Source organism: Bison bison, unplaced genomic scaffold (assembly GCF_000754665.1).
Source record: "Bison bison bison isolate TAMUID 2011002044 unplaced genomic scaffold, Bison_UMD1.0 scf7180017864518, whole genome shotgun sequence".
Taxonomy (NCBI): domain Eukaryota; kingdom Metazoa; phylum Chordata; class Mammalia; order Artiodactyla; family Bovidae; genus Bison; species Bison bison.
Window position 1 is genome coordinate 1,159,397 of NW_011495071.1, and position 14,545 is coordinate 1,173,941.

A 14,545-nucleotide genomic window follows, 5' to 3' on the forward strand; every position below is an offset into this window, starting at 1 on the left:
GGTTCAGGCCAACAAAGTTAAGAGAGCCCTCGTCAGACTGGCCGCTTCCTTTGTGCTTAGATGTAATGTCTGCCTTAGTAATCAGTGAGGGGATGATCTGAAGGTGGGTGATGGCTGTTACATATGAGCTGCAGGCGGTGGCTCTTGACCGGGTGCATGTGGAGCACGGGGCTGCTGGGCAGGATCTTGCCGCAGCCGCGCACCGTGCACTGCCCGGGACGGCTCGCCACCGACGGCTGAATGAGCTCCCGGGCGGGCGGCACCGACCCCGCGGGCTGCTGCCTCGCTGCCGTGGGTCGCGGCCGGCTGCCTCTCAGCCGCCCGGGGGCACCCCACGGGCCGGAGGCGGCGGCGGCGGCGGCGGCTCCCCTCGCGGCCGCCCGGACGGCCGGGGCGCCCGAGGCGAGAGCAGTGGGGTCCGCCGCCGCCCAATGGCTGCCGTGGCTCTCGCACCGCGGCCGGATCAGGCTCCAAAGGTCTGTTCTTTATGTCTGTGTCTCCTTGGCTGCTGGATCTTTGAGAGAGAAACTGCACAAGAAATAAGAAGACTGCTCCTTCTAAAGGAAAGAAAGGAATATTTTTTGCTAAGGGACTTAACATTAGCTTATCTAAATCTTTCCTGACCTATCTCGATATCTTCCAAATATAAAGATTAAAAGGAAAAAGCAACCCTGCGCTTAAAAATAAACCAGGATATTATAAATAGAGAAGGAAGAGGGACTGTCCTTTGTCCACCAGCTGTCCTGCTTGCGGTCTACATAGTCTTCCACTAAGCAGATGGATGTGGCCGATGGCTGATAATGAATTGTGTCTCCTGAACAATGACTCAATCCTGTGGTGGCTCTGCCAAGTTTATGAGCAGGGCACCTCCTTCTCGTTCCCAAACTATGACTATTACTCATTCTCCCTCAAGGCTGTTACAGCAAAATTAGAGGCTTATTTGTCGTTGATTTATTTTTTTCCCTATGACTTAGAAGCTTAGGGAATTCAGTAACTTTTTATTTATCGTCTTTGTCTTGCCTAATACATTTAATAATTCAAAATATTCTTTTGGCCGGATCGGGGCCTAACCACTACTGGTTATCTCTGACTCAGTGTACATTTTCTCCCAGCTATGCTCAACATCTCACTTAAACACAGTCAGTCTGACCTCTATCTTTTCCTAAGATAGGTTGATCCTGACAATATTCTCTTAAAATTTGTCACCCATTGACTGACCCACATTTTTGTTTTTCCTTATTCACACCCTTCAAGGTAAAAGAAATGTGAACAGAAAATTGTAAACAATCTCCTTTGAGGACATTGCCCAGTTTCCTATTAGATACAGAGCAAGTTTCCTGACTTGGAAGACCCATGATGTGGAGTTTTGAAGTTCTAGTTTTAGGGTTTCCCTTCTCTCTCTTAACATCAGTTCATTCTTATTTATTATTGTTGTTCAGTGACTAAGTCCTGTCCGACTCTGCGACCCTATCAACTGCAGCATGCCAGGCTCCTCTGTCTTTCGCTGTCTCTTGGAATTTGCTCAAATTCATGTCTACTGAGTCGGTGATGCCATCCCACCATCTTCTGTCATCCCCTTCTCCTCCTGCCTTCAATCTTTCCCAGCATTAGGGTCTTTTCCAATGATTCAGCTCTTTGCATCAGGTGGCCAGGGATTTGAAGCTTCAGCGCCAGTCCTTCCAATGAATATTCAGGGTTGATTTCCTTTTGGATCACTTTTATATTTTTTGTCATTAAATTGCTTTTAGGGACTTCCCTGGGGGTCCTGTGGTTAAGAATCCACCTTCCAATGCAAGGTCATGGGTTCGATCCCTGGAGGGGAAACTAAGATCCCACATGCCGCGGAGGAGTTAAAGCCCAGGCACCACAGCTTGAGAGCTGGAGTGCTGCAACTAGATAAGCCCTCTCACTGCAACTCCTGAGACCCCGTACTCTGAAGCCTGCAACTCACAGCTAGGGAGCCTGCATACCACAACAGGGACACAGTGCAGCCAAGAAAAAAAAGGCGTTTAAAACCTAATGTCCTGTACTTCATATCTCTTAAATGTTATCTCAAAACATTAATTGGCGTTATTACATTAATTTTGCTTTTATATATGTACATCTTCCCTTGCTTCCCAGTGTTTGCCTTCACACTTCATTGCTCCTACCGTGAAGATGGGCACATTAGGCTATTGTAGCTTAATGATTGCAAGTCCTTATTCATAGTCACCGTTCCGTTTAGACAGTGCCTTGCAATTTGCAGAGAAATTTCACACAAATCATTATTATTCACTTGCTTGTATGTAAAAAAATATGTCAGTGTCTACTGTGTACCAGGTACTGCGCTGGGCCCTGAGATTATAAAGACCAAAGAGACACAGCTCATGATCTCCAGCAGCTCACAGGCTAAACTGGGACACCCGTAACACAATAGACAGGATACTGTAGTCAAAAGTAAACTTCTGGTAATGGTTTGGTTTTTAAATAGATCTTTTTAAAACTGAGAAGTGGATATATTGACTAATGGACACTTGGCACTTTTCCGATTTGACAGTTTTATTGTGTGTATGTGTGTGCATGACAACTGAATAAATTGGCATTTTAGCTTATAAATTAGTCTCTTAAGAGCACTTAAGAGAAAACTTAAACTTGACCTCTACTGGATAACTGGACAGCTATAAGGACCTGATCCTTGAATGTGAAGCCTATAATCTGTGACCCTTGGTGATCTATCAAGGCTTACACAAACAGGGGAGCCCAGTCTGGGCAGTCTCCTGTTCCTGCTTTACTTCTCAACATTGGCCAATAAACAAAGGATTCCTGTAAAAGGTAAAACTTTCTTCTTCTTTGCTGACACTTGTGTTGTAACTCACACATAAGGAGTCGAGCCTTTTCCCGTGCTGCTTTGTCACATTGGCATCCTTCAAAGTGGAAATGGATTCTGATGGCGTAAGTGTTATTTCCTGGGCAATAAACATCTTGAATAGAGAAGTGAGTCAGCAGAGCCCATGAAACTGATGAACAAAGATTAGTCACAAGGGCAGTGGAGCTGCTTCATCTGAATATAACTTTCTCTGCAGATCCCCTTGAAACTGGATGGAAGTCCCCACACCTCTTGCTCAATTCAGCAGCTGCGAGGCAGAGCTAACGAAGAAGTGATCTGAAAATACCTCAGTGATAGCTGTAGCTATTTGGATAATCAGTAGTTAATCCATTTTAATTTGAACTTTTTCTTTATAAGCTTTTAAAATTATGAATTATTAGGAATATTGTAATATCCATTTATGGGCTTCCCAGGTGGTGCTAGTGGTTAAAAAAAAAAACCCTTCTTGCCAATGCAGGAAATGTTTAAGAGAAGCAGGTTTGATCCTTAGGTCAGGAAGAGCCCCTGGAGGAGGGCCTGGCAACCCATTCCAGTATTCTTGCCTGGAGAATTTCATGAGGAGCCTGGCAGGCTCCAGTTCCTGGGGCTGCAAAGAGTTTGACACAACTGAGTGCCTGAGCAGAGAGCATCCAATTATAAGGAGAGATGATTAAGAAAATGACTCAGAACCATAGCAAAAACTGAATGCTGTTTCGTTCTAACTTGGGAGTGCTTTGGAATGAAGCAGTCCTGTGCTCTCAGAAAAAATATGAGGATCTGGTAAGATTTGGCGTGACTGCTTTGAACGTCAGTAGGACTAGTTTGGAATCTGATTACCTCTCTCAAGCTCTCAGAAAAGTTAAAAGCTACCTTATTTCTTTTCTTCATTGCAAAGGAAGAGTCAGCTTTAATTTCAAACCTGAATTTTTGCACTGGGGACACAGAAATGTTATTTCTCAAGTTCTAAGGGCAGAAATTTGAGATTTTCTGCAGCTTCTTGACTCTAATGGAGGCAGTTAACCACTTACAGCAGAAATTACCCAAAGAAATCACTTGACTGGCCTTCCCTGACTATGGAATTGTGACTTCTTTCTCCATTGCTCAAGGGAGAGAGTTTATAACAACATCTTCCCTCCCCTCTTGCAATTTCCTTAGTGTGCCTGGTTCTGGGGTCGGGGGTGGGGGGTGGAAAATTTATATGTGGAACTCAGGATAAGCACCAAGAGTCCAAACTTTGCCCCAGTGTTCAAGGTTAGGGAGTGCAGTGGGAAGGAAACGGTATGGCTGACTTTAAGACTTGGTGGCAGCTAAGGCCCAAATTTCCAGTTCCCTGCTATAAAATAACCGTGATGGCTGGAGACGGAACTAGTGTGCTGGCCTCAGTGCTGGTGGAGTGAGGAGGTGAAATTGATGAGGCCAGTCCTGGAAACTGGCCTCATCAATTTTTTCTGGGGTCAGGTTTGCCTCCCGGGAAGTAGTTGCCCCAAAACAGCTGTCATCTGGCGAACCTCTGAGTGAACTGCACACGGAGGCAGGAGCTCGCCCTCTCTCTAGGAACTCCAGTCTAGACTGCAGTGGCGGATGGAAAGTCCCACAGACCTTCCTCGCGGCATCGGTATGACTAGCTCCCAGAGGAACCCTTCCAGAGTCAGCTGATCTGCTGGTGACAGAGGAACCCTCCAGCTGCTAATGTCGAGAGAGTTTCCGTCTCTCCTTCCCTCTCTTCGTACACTGTCTTTGCACAGGGTTCCTGAACCCTTATGGGAAGCAGAAGGCATTGGGGAGACTGAACTAGACTTGCATTTGGGAGGGTGAGAATTGGATTTTAAGGGGAGGGCGTTGTTCACTCCAACTGTGCAGTTAGATAGGATTTACACATATAAGGACAAATAAACATTTTAAATGATGCCTCATTCTCCTTGTGAAAAATACGGGCAGATGTCCCTCCTCCCTTTTCTTAGAGCATTTACTTTAGAAAATTGGTAAGTTCTTTCTCTGTCTCTCTGAAATATATGCAAACACTTTTAAAAGTTACATAAGTCTTTTGCCACGTTTATGACCCAGGGGTGTCTTTCTCAAGGGCTTGGGGCCATGCCTTTGAAATGTAAACATCCACGTTTTCATTTCCCTATTCCAGTTTCTATTTCCAGTAAGAACCTGACTTCTGTGGGCATCTCCCTCCCAGTTGCAAAAATACCTCCTGTCATAAAGATAGAGGTTGCTTTTTCTTTATATAAAACCAATTAGCTAATATAGATGGTCACCTCAATTATCAGGTGAATTGAAGACGAACTATGTGTAGCAAAGGGTGCTCTCTTTGAGTCCTCTTACTAAAGACTGGTTATTGCTTATCTTTTTAAAATCATTAACACTATTGCTTATCCTGAGAACATGTATGTGATGGTGAGATTTCTTTCTGTCTTCATAATCTTTTAGCAGATTCCCTAGGGTGTGCATCACATTTTTGTTTAATGCTTATTCAATAGTGAAAATATTTTCTTTTTCTCCCTTTGTGGAGAGGTTTTCTGGGTTGTGAGAAAATTTTGTTTTAATTATACTTTGGCAACATATACTAATGCCACAACTCAAAGGAACAACAGATGTGAAGAAAGAAAAATTTACATCTTGTGGACTCTCCCCTCCAGAAGGACTGACTTCTAATTAATTCATCTCAGACTTTACAAGAGAGCTGCTGCCTTATCTTTTTTTCCCACTTTGTCTCTTCTTTTCCCCCTCAATTTTTTTTCACTTTCTTATTTTGCCTGTCTCTCTTTTATCCTGTTAAAAGATTAACTTGCAGCATAAGGTAAAATTGGGACTTCCCTGGTAGTCCAGGGGTTAAGAATCTGCCTTCCACTGCGGGTCTGATCGCTGGTGGGGCAACTAAAAGCCCATGCATTAGAATCATAGCCTGCACACTCTAGAGCCGGTACCACAGCTAGACGGAAGCCCACACGCTGCACTGAAAGACCCCTCATGCCTCAGTGAAAATCCTACATGCTTCAGCTAAGACCTGACGCACATAAATAAATAACTAAATATTGAATGGCTCCTACAGATACAAAAATGAATACATATTAAAAACTTTATCCTCTTCATTAATCAGTGTGGGAACCAGAAAGAGGTAGCAACTGGCTCAAAGGACAGACCATTTTTATTTAAAAAAAAATTTTTTTTCACTTTTTATTTTGTATTGGGGTATAGTTGATTAACAATGTTGTGGTAGTTTCAGGTAAAGAGCAAAGGGACTCAGCCATACAGAGACATGTACCCATTCTCCCTCAAACTCCCCTCCCAACCAGGCTGCCGCATAACATTGAGCAGAGTCCCATGTGCTATGTGGTAGGTCCTTTCTGGTTATCCATTTTAAATATAGCAGCGTATACATGCCCATCCCAAACTCCCAAACTATCCCTACCCTTCATTTTCCTCCACCCCTACGGACAACCATAGGCCATTTTTAGATCAAGAATGTTGAAATAAATGTACAAATAGTAGCAAAGTTGTTTTTCTGGAAGGGAGGAGGGAAGTAAATTGCTCTTCCACTGGACAGGACAGAATATGCATGTTCAAAGACAAGAATTATTTTGTGTTGCTATCAGTATGTACAGCTTACAAAGTGGCAAAATAGCTCCCATAGAACTGGAATCATATACCTAGCGGTCTCCTTAAGGCAATGCAGTTTGATATGGAAACAAGCTAAGTGTCCATCAGGGGATGAATGGATAAAAAAGATGTGGTATATATGTTACAATGGGAAATTATTTGGCCATTAAAAAGAATGAAATCTTGCATTTGGGGCCACATGGATGGACCTTGATGGCATTATGCTAAATTAAATAAGTCAGACAGGGAAAGACAAATACGGTATGACCTCTTTATATGTGGAGTCTAAAAACAAACAATAAGAAAATCTAAGTTCATAGATACAGGGAAAAGATTGGCAGTTGCCAGAGATGGGGGTGGTGTGGGCAAAATAGGGGAAGGGGGTCAGAAGGTACAAATGTCAAGTTATAAGCGAAATAAGTCATGGGGTGTAATGTATAGCACAGCAACTGTAGTTAATAACACCGTATCACATATTTGGAAGTTGCTAAGAGAAATCTTAAACGTTCTCACCACAGGAAAAAAATTCTGTAACTATGTGTGGTGACAGATGTTATCTAGCTTTATTGTGTGATCATTTCTCAATATATACAAGTAGTGAATCATTGTATTTTATGTCCGAAACTAATATAATGTTGTATATCAATTAAGCCTCAATAAAACAAGACAGTGCAGTTTTCTACTAAATACAGTTTTTCCCTCTATGGTCTTATTCTTCTTACCGTAAGAAAATTAAACAAAGCCCATGTGATGACATTTTTGAGAAGCTGGCAGTATGTAATAATTGTTTCCTCTTTTTCTCTACCAAAACAAGTATTTTACTTTAAGTCTAATTAAAAATCATCTATTCCAGGAAGAGTTCTCTGATTAATCTTACCTAACTGGACTTCCCTGTTTCTGCCATCATCATTGGTAAACATTTTTGAGTGTGTGTTTAGTGAACTATTGCTGCATCTGACGCTTACTGTCAGCATAAATAACTGAAACTCTGTAAGAGCACGAATAACAGCAATAGTTATTTATTGAGATTACCATTAAGGTAAAAAAAAGTGAAGCAATTGCTTTTCTTCAGTTTCAAGAAATAGCCTGCCTAATTAAAACAAACAAGCATAACAATTTTAAAAGCTAAAGGTACTAAATTAATGAATGATATTGGCTTATTTAGATCCAGTTTATATTGTTTTGTTTCTTTGCTTTTAACATTCTTCAACTATATATATTTCTCGTAGAGACAGGTTTCTTAAAAGCAGGTTCTGTGTCTAGTTCATCTTTGTATTCCAAGCACCAAGTACAATGCACATTGTGGTGCTTATTAATATCCCCCAAATGACTAATTCCCTGACTACGTTTCTTGAGGGCAGAGATCTCACCTGCTTGTTTCTCTGGCATGCTCAGTGGAGGCTGGCTTGCGTTGCCCTACTAATCTCAGTTAATCTCTTTATTTAAAAATTTTTTTCTTCTCTTCTTGGGGCCATGGGATGTCCAATAAATAATGTAGTGGTTTATGGGAACAGGTGTGATGACCTCTCAGCTACTTCCGGCTGAATGGGGGCAAAGTCAATTTTTTAGTATTAGAGGAGAGAATGTCATAGATTTTCATTTTAAAGAATTCTTGAGTCCAGGCTTAGCCTTAGTATTCTGTATGATGAAAACAGAACCTCAGTCTTTGATTGCTTTGTCATAGCACTTGGGTAAACATTTGAAAATTAATACAAATAGCATAAGGACAGGGAACTCTGCAACGTTACATGGCAGCCTAAACGGGAGGGGAGTTTAGGGGAGAATTGATACCAGTATATGTATGGTTGAGTCCCTTTGCTATCCACCTGGCATTGTTAATCAGCTATACTCCAACAGAAAATAAAAAGTTGTTTTTGTTTTTTTTTTTAAAGACAAGCTACAGGGAAGTATTGTACTATATGGGGAATATAGCCAATATTTTGTAACAACTGAGAATGGAACATGACTTTTAAAAACTATATAAAAATAAAAATATTTAAAAAGGAAAATTAGTAGATATACTACAATGAGGATAATGATGAAAATTTACCATTGTAATATTCCTTGAAAGAAACCTCCTATTCCAGGTGGCAACCAGGAAAATAAATTCTTGAGTGGGTTCTCTTTACGTACATTTTGTAACCAAGTGGTCTTTTGAATTATTCCATTTACTTGGGTTCCTACAGGGGTATTAATATATACATAACAGAAGCTATTGGCTACTATACATATGTCTTTTTGTTTCATCATTTTTTTTCTTTTGCTAAAATATAATTTAAAGCAATTTTATCATATAGTATTATTCTGGTAAAAAGAAAAAAGAATCTAGTGCCTTCTGCTGGAAGACTACTGCTTGAACTATCTCATTTGTTTTACCATTCCTAAAGAGTTTCACAGTTGTTATAAGACCTTGAGACCATAAGGATGCATTTGGCAGCTGTTTGAAGGTACTGTTTTGAAAGTGGGTTGTGGTATCCTTGAGTCTGGTACAGTTCAGAAAATTCAGTTTCTCAGTAATACAGTAAAGTATCTGAAACAATGTCCATAATAGCCACTCAGCTCTGTTTTGGATGCCTGGACCACAATTATTCCTTTTTGATTTTAAAAAATACATTTTTTCTTCGATGGTTAAAGCAAATGTACAATGCATGTTTAATAGGCCACAAAACATGCTGCCTGGTGAGCATAAATGTTAAGTTAAATGATGTATAAGCCAAAATGACTTACCCATATCTCAATATGTGAAAATTTCCTCTACCATTTTTCCTTTTGATTGCAAATCTTTCAATGGGGAGCACTAATAATCAAAGTAATTGTCCCTCAATGCCAGAGTGGTTGTTACCTGCTTTGGGTCCATAATGTCTCTTGGTGTTAAGCCTTGTTTTTTGTTTATAAACATTTGCCTAGTCACCTATGTTGGGGAAAATTAATCCAGACAGTGAACAAACACAGAGGTATGCTAATGGGGAAACATTTTATAGGCTATATGTTTTATCAGTTACCAAATTGTGACACAAACACTGTACATATGCTTCTAACAGTAGACTTTAAGTAAGCAGTGATACATGTCATAAGTAGTCATAGCCTGTAAAAACTTCACTAGAGAGTTTTTTCCCATCTTGAACATTGGATAAAAAATTTGGTTAGAAGTAACAGTGCCTTAAGAACTATGGACAGAGGTTCATGACATTGTGCAGGAGGTGGTGATCAAGACCATCCCCAAGAAAAAAAATGCAAAAAGGCAAAATGGTTGTCTGAGGAGGCTTTATAAATAGCTGAGAAAAGAAGAGAAGCTAAAGGCAAAGGAGAAAAGGAAAGCTATACCCATCTGAATGCAGAGTTCCAAAGAATATCAAGGAGAAGTAATAAAGCCTTCCTCAGTACTTTTGCCTGGAAAATTCCATGGACGGAGGAGCCTGGTGGGTTACAGTCCATGGGGTCACAAAGAGTTGGACAGGACTGAGCTACTTTACTTTCAGTTTTCACTCTCATGCATTGGAGAAGGAAATGGCAACCCACTCCAGTGTTCTTGCCTGGAGAATCCCAGGGACAGAGGAGCCTGGTGGGCTGTTGTCTATGGGGTCGCACAGGATTGGACACGACTGCAGCGACTTAGCAGCAGCAGCAGCAGTGGTCATTGCAAAGAAATAGAGGAAAACAATGGAATGGGAAAGACTAGAGATCTCTTCAAGAAAATTAGAGCTATCAAGTGAATATTTCATACAAAGATGGGCACAATAACAGACAGAAACAGTATAGACCTAATGGAAGCAGAATATATTAAGAAGAGGTGGCAAGAATACACAGAACTGTACAAAAAAGATTTTTATGACCCAGATAACCATGATGGTGTGATCACTCACCTAGACACAAAAAGGCGAAATGGAAGACATCCTGGAATGTGAAGTCAAGTGGGCCTTAGGAAGCATCACTATGAACAAAGCTAGTGGAGGTGATGGAATTCCAGCTGAGCTGTTTCAAATCCTGAAAGATGATGCTGTGAAAGTGCTGCACTCAATATGTCAGCAAATTTGGAAAACTCAGCAGTGGCCACAGGACTGGAAAATGTCAGTTTTCATTCCACTCTTGAAGAAAGGCAATGCCAAAGAATGTTCAAGCTATCGCACAATTTCACTCATTTCACACGCTAGCAAAGTAATGCTCAAAATTCTCCAAGCCAGGCTTCAACAGTACGTGAAACATGAACTTTCAGATGTTCAAGCTTGATTTAGAAAAGTCAGAGGAGCCAGAGATCAAATTGCCAACATCTGTTGGATCATAGAAAAAGCAAGAGAATTCCAGAAAAACATGTACTTCTGCTTTATTGACTATGCCAAAGCCTTTGACTGTATGCATCACAACAAACTGTGGAAAACTCTGAAAGAGATGAGACTACCAGACAAACTTACCTGCCTCCTGAGAAACTGTATGCAGGTCAAGAAGCAACAGTTAGAACTGGACATGGAACAACATACTGGTTCCAAACTGGAAAAGGAGTTCTTCAAGGCTATATATTGTCATCCTGCTTTTTTTTAACTTATATGCAGATTACATCATGCAAAATGCCTGGCTGGATGTTGCCCAAGCTGAAATCAAGATTGCTGGGAGAAATATCAATAACCTCAGATAAGCAGATGATACCACTCTTAAGACAGAAAGCGAAGAGGAACACAAGAGCCTCTTGATGAAATTGAAAGAGGAGAGTGAAAAAGCTGGCTTAAAACTCAACATTCAAAAAACAAAGATCATGGCATCTGGTCCCATCATTTCATGGCAAATAGATGGGGAAACAATAGAAACAGTGACAGACTTTATTTTCTTGGGCTCCAAAATCACTGCAGATGGTGACAGCAGCCATGAAACTAAAAGATGCTTGCTCCTTGGAAGAAAGCTATGACCAACCTAGATAGCATATTAAAAAGTAGAGACATTACTTTGCCAACAAAGGTCCGTCTAGTCAAAGCTATGGCTGTGGTTTTTCCAGTAGTCATGTATGGATGTGAGAGTTGTACCATAAAGAAAGCTGAACGCCTAAAAATTGATGCTTTTGAACTGTGGTGTTGGAGAAGACTCTTGAGAGTCCCTTGGACTGCAAGGAGATCAAACCAATCAATTCTAAAGGAAATCAGTCCTGAATATTCATTGGAAGGATGGATGCTGAAGCTGAAGCTTCAATACTTTGGCCACCTGATGTGAAGAACTGACTCATTGAAAAAGGCCATGATGCTGGGAAAGATTAAAGGTGGGAGGAGAAGGGGATGACAGAGGATGAGATAGTTGAATGGCATCACTGACTCAATGGACATGAGTTTGAGCAACCTCCAGGAGTTGGTGATGGACAGGGAAGTCTGGTGTGATGCAGTCCATGGGGTCGCAAAGAGCTGGACACGCTCAGCCATGTCCAACTCTTTGCGACTGAACTGAACTGAGTACAATAACTTTCCACCTTGATAAGGAGATAAAAATTTGGTAAACAATTCAGTTGAATTAGTAGGATAGGTCTTACAGGCCTGATCTGGATTCTTGGGCCAGCTGCCTACCATTGCTCTCATCTTCTTGTCCTGATTTGGGTATAGTTTGAGGTCAGCAGTTCTTTCAACAGACCAGTCTAGTTTAGAAGCCCTTCTTAAGTGGGAAATATGAGTTCAAGAGTCAGTTCTCTTCAGCTTCATTGTGTATGAGTTAGAGTACCTGACAAGAGTCTTTTCATCTAGGTTGGAGACAGAGTCTTTTAAATTACGTTTGTTTTCTAGTACGCATGATCCCCTGGTTGCAAGTCATGGGGCATCTGACCTTTATCCAAAGATTACTGTGATCAGCCTCAGAAATATGCTTAGAACATCATTTTAATATTAAAAATTCAGTTAAACTTTACAGTGATGTGGTATAGCAACAAAAAATCATCTTGGACATAGACAATAGATAAAAAAAACCTTAATATATGTGAAACTTCAGCATCAACAAAAGTATATTATTGAAATATAACTTTTCTGTTTGAGTCATCCTCATTTTTAACAAGTCTAGCCAAATTAAGACTTATTTGTTTGCAAAATAACTCTGGTTGCAATAAAGTTGGCCTGATAAGGCTGCTGGTAACTTAAGAGTTTCCAATTTCTGGAGGGATCAGGTAAAGAGAAAAGATAAATATTTCAATTCTATTTACAAAAGTATAATTTATCAAGTTTCTATAAACCATAATTAGCTTGAGGGGAAAGGTTTCTTCATATCTGATAACACAATAAAAACTCATAATATTTCAGATAAAAATCATAAAAATTATAACTATATTCATCAGTTTACACAGTCCTATGTAACTAATCCTTGATTTTAATCTTTTTTTTTAACAGTAACACAAAACCATTATTGTTTCCATTAGAATTATTTAATTTCTCACCCAGATCTGAAAGTTATCAGAAATCTGTATATGTTAGAAAGCCCTTTCTAGGAATCTTGAAGATGAAGCATTTTCTTTTGCAAAGGCATTGGCGTGAAGCAATAACTAGTTATGAATGATAAAAGACTTAAAAGACATGTTTAAAGATCGAATTACAGTTCAATTGATAAATTTTAACCAAGTTGCTGAGACATGCAACATTTTGAGATAAATAAAATTATGACTGATAACATTATTCCAGGACATATTCAAATTTTAGAAATTTTATATAATTTCTAGAACTTCTATATTAATGACATTTACTCATACAACAAAACCTAAGAATGTTTGTCACCACACATTTGACATTGCTTCCCACGGAAATTAACATACTAAATAATCCCAATTAATTAAATGTTTCTCTCTCTCTCTGTGATACTTCAGTGGCCCTGTGAAGCAACCCAGAGTTAACCAGAGGTCAAAATAATTTAAGAATTTGGTTTGAGGAAGTTTGCAAAAAAAAACCCAAAAAACAAACCCCCCAAAACTGGTCAAATATGATCATAGGTCACAGTGAGACAGTACTTAGTCACTTAATCATAAAGTGACAGTAAAAGATTTTAAAGGTAAATACCAGCATTACCTGATTGTCAAATTTATGAACATATTCTATAACCTCTAAATATATACATTTTTCCCCTCAGTGTAGTACAAAACATGTGTCTAATAAACCCAAACATCTTTAGTATTTTAATAACAATACAAAAGAATGTAAACTTAGGCTTGCCTAGCAATCAGTGTTATAGTCTTTTATCTTAATTTAAAATTATATATACCGCCAATGAATTTTCATCATTTAACTTAATTTAGCAAAACTGTAAAGTTTCAAGTTACCAAAAAACTGGAAAAACTAAGCCATAATTATTTCTAAAGTTTGCTAAAAAGCTTTTCTCTTGTTTACATTTAATTTTTTGTCATAAATTGCCAACATCCGCTGGGTCATGGAAAAGCAATAGAGTTCCAGAAAAACATCTATTTCTGCTTTATTGACTATGCCAAAGCCTTTGACTGTATGGATCACAAGAAACTGTGGAAAATTCTGGAAGAGATGGGAATACCAGAACACCTGATCTGCCTCTTGAGAAATTTGTATGTAGGTCAGGAAGCAACAGTTAGAACTGGACATGGAACAACAGACTGGTTCCAAATAGGAAAAGGAGTATGTCAAGGCTGTATATTGTCACCCTGCTTATTTAACTTAACGTTGGATTGGAAGAAGCACAAGCTGGACTCAAGATTGCCAGGAGAAATATCAATAACCTCAGATATGCAGATGACACCACCCTTATGGCAGAAAGTGAAGAGGAACTAAAAAGCCTCTTGATGAAAGTGAAAGAGGAGAGTGAAAAAGTTGGCTTAAAGCTCAACATTCAGAAAACGAAGATCATGGCATCCGGTCCCATCACTTCATGGGAAATAGATGGGGAAACAGTGGAAACAGTGTCAGACTTTATTTTTCTGGGCTCCAAAATCACTGCAGATGGTGACTGCAGCCATGAAATTAAAAGACGCTTACTCCTTGGAAGGAAAGTTATGACCAACCTAGATAGCATATTCAAAACCAGAGACATTACTTTGCCAACAAAGGTCCATCTAGTCAAGGCTATTGTTTTTCCAGTGGTCATGTATGGATGTGAGAGTTGGACTCTGAAGAAAGCTGA

The 14,545-nt window shown here is 39.8% G+C and overlaps 1 pseudogene; it reads right to left on the reverse strand.

Annotated features, from left to right (window-relative positions):
- Positions 1-14,545, reverse strand: part of LOC104981483 — a 37,623-nt pseudogene that overhangs the window by 3,918 nt on the left and 19,160 nt on the right.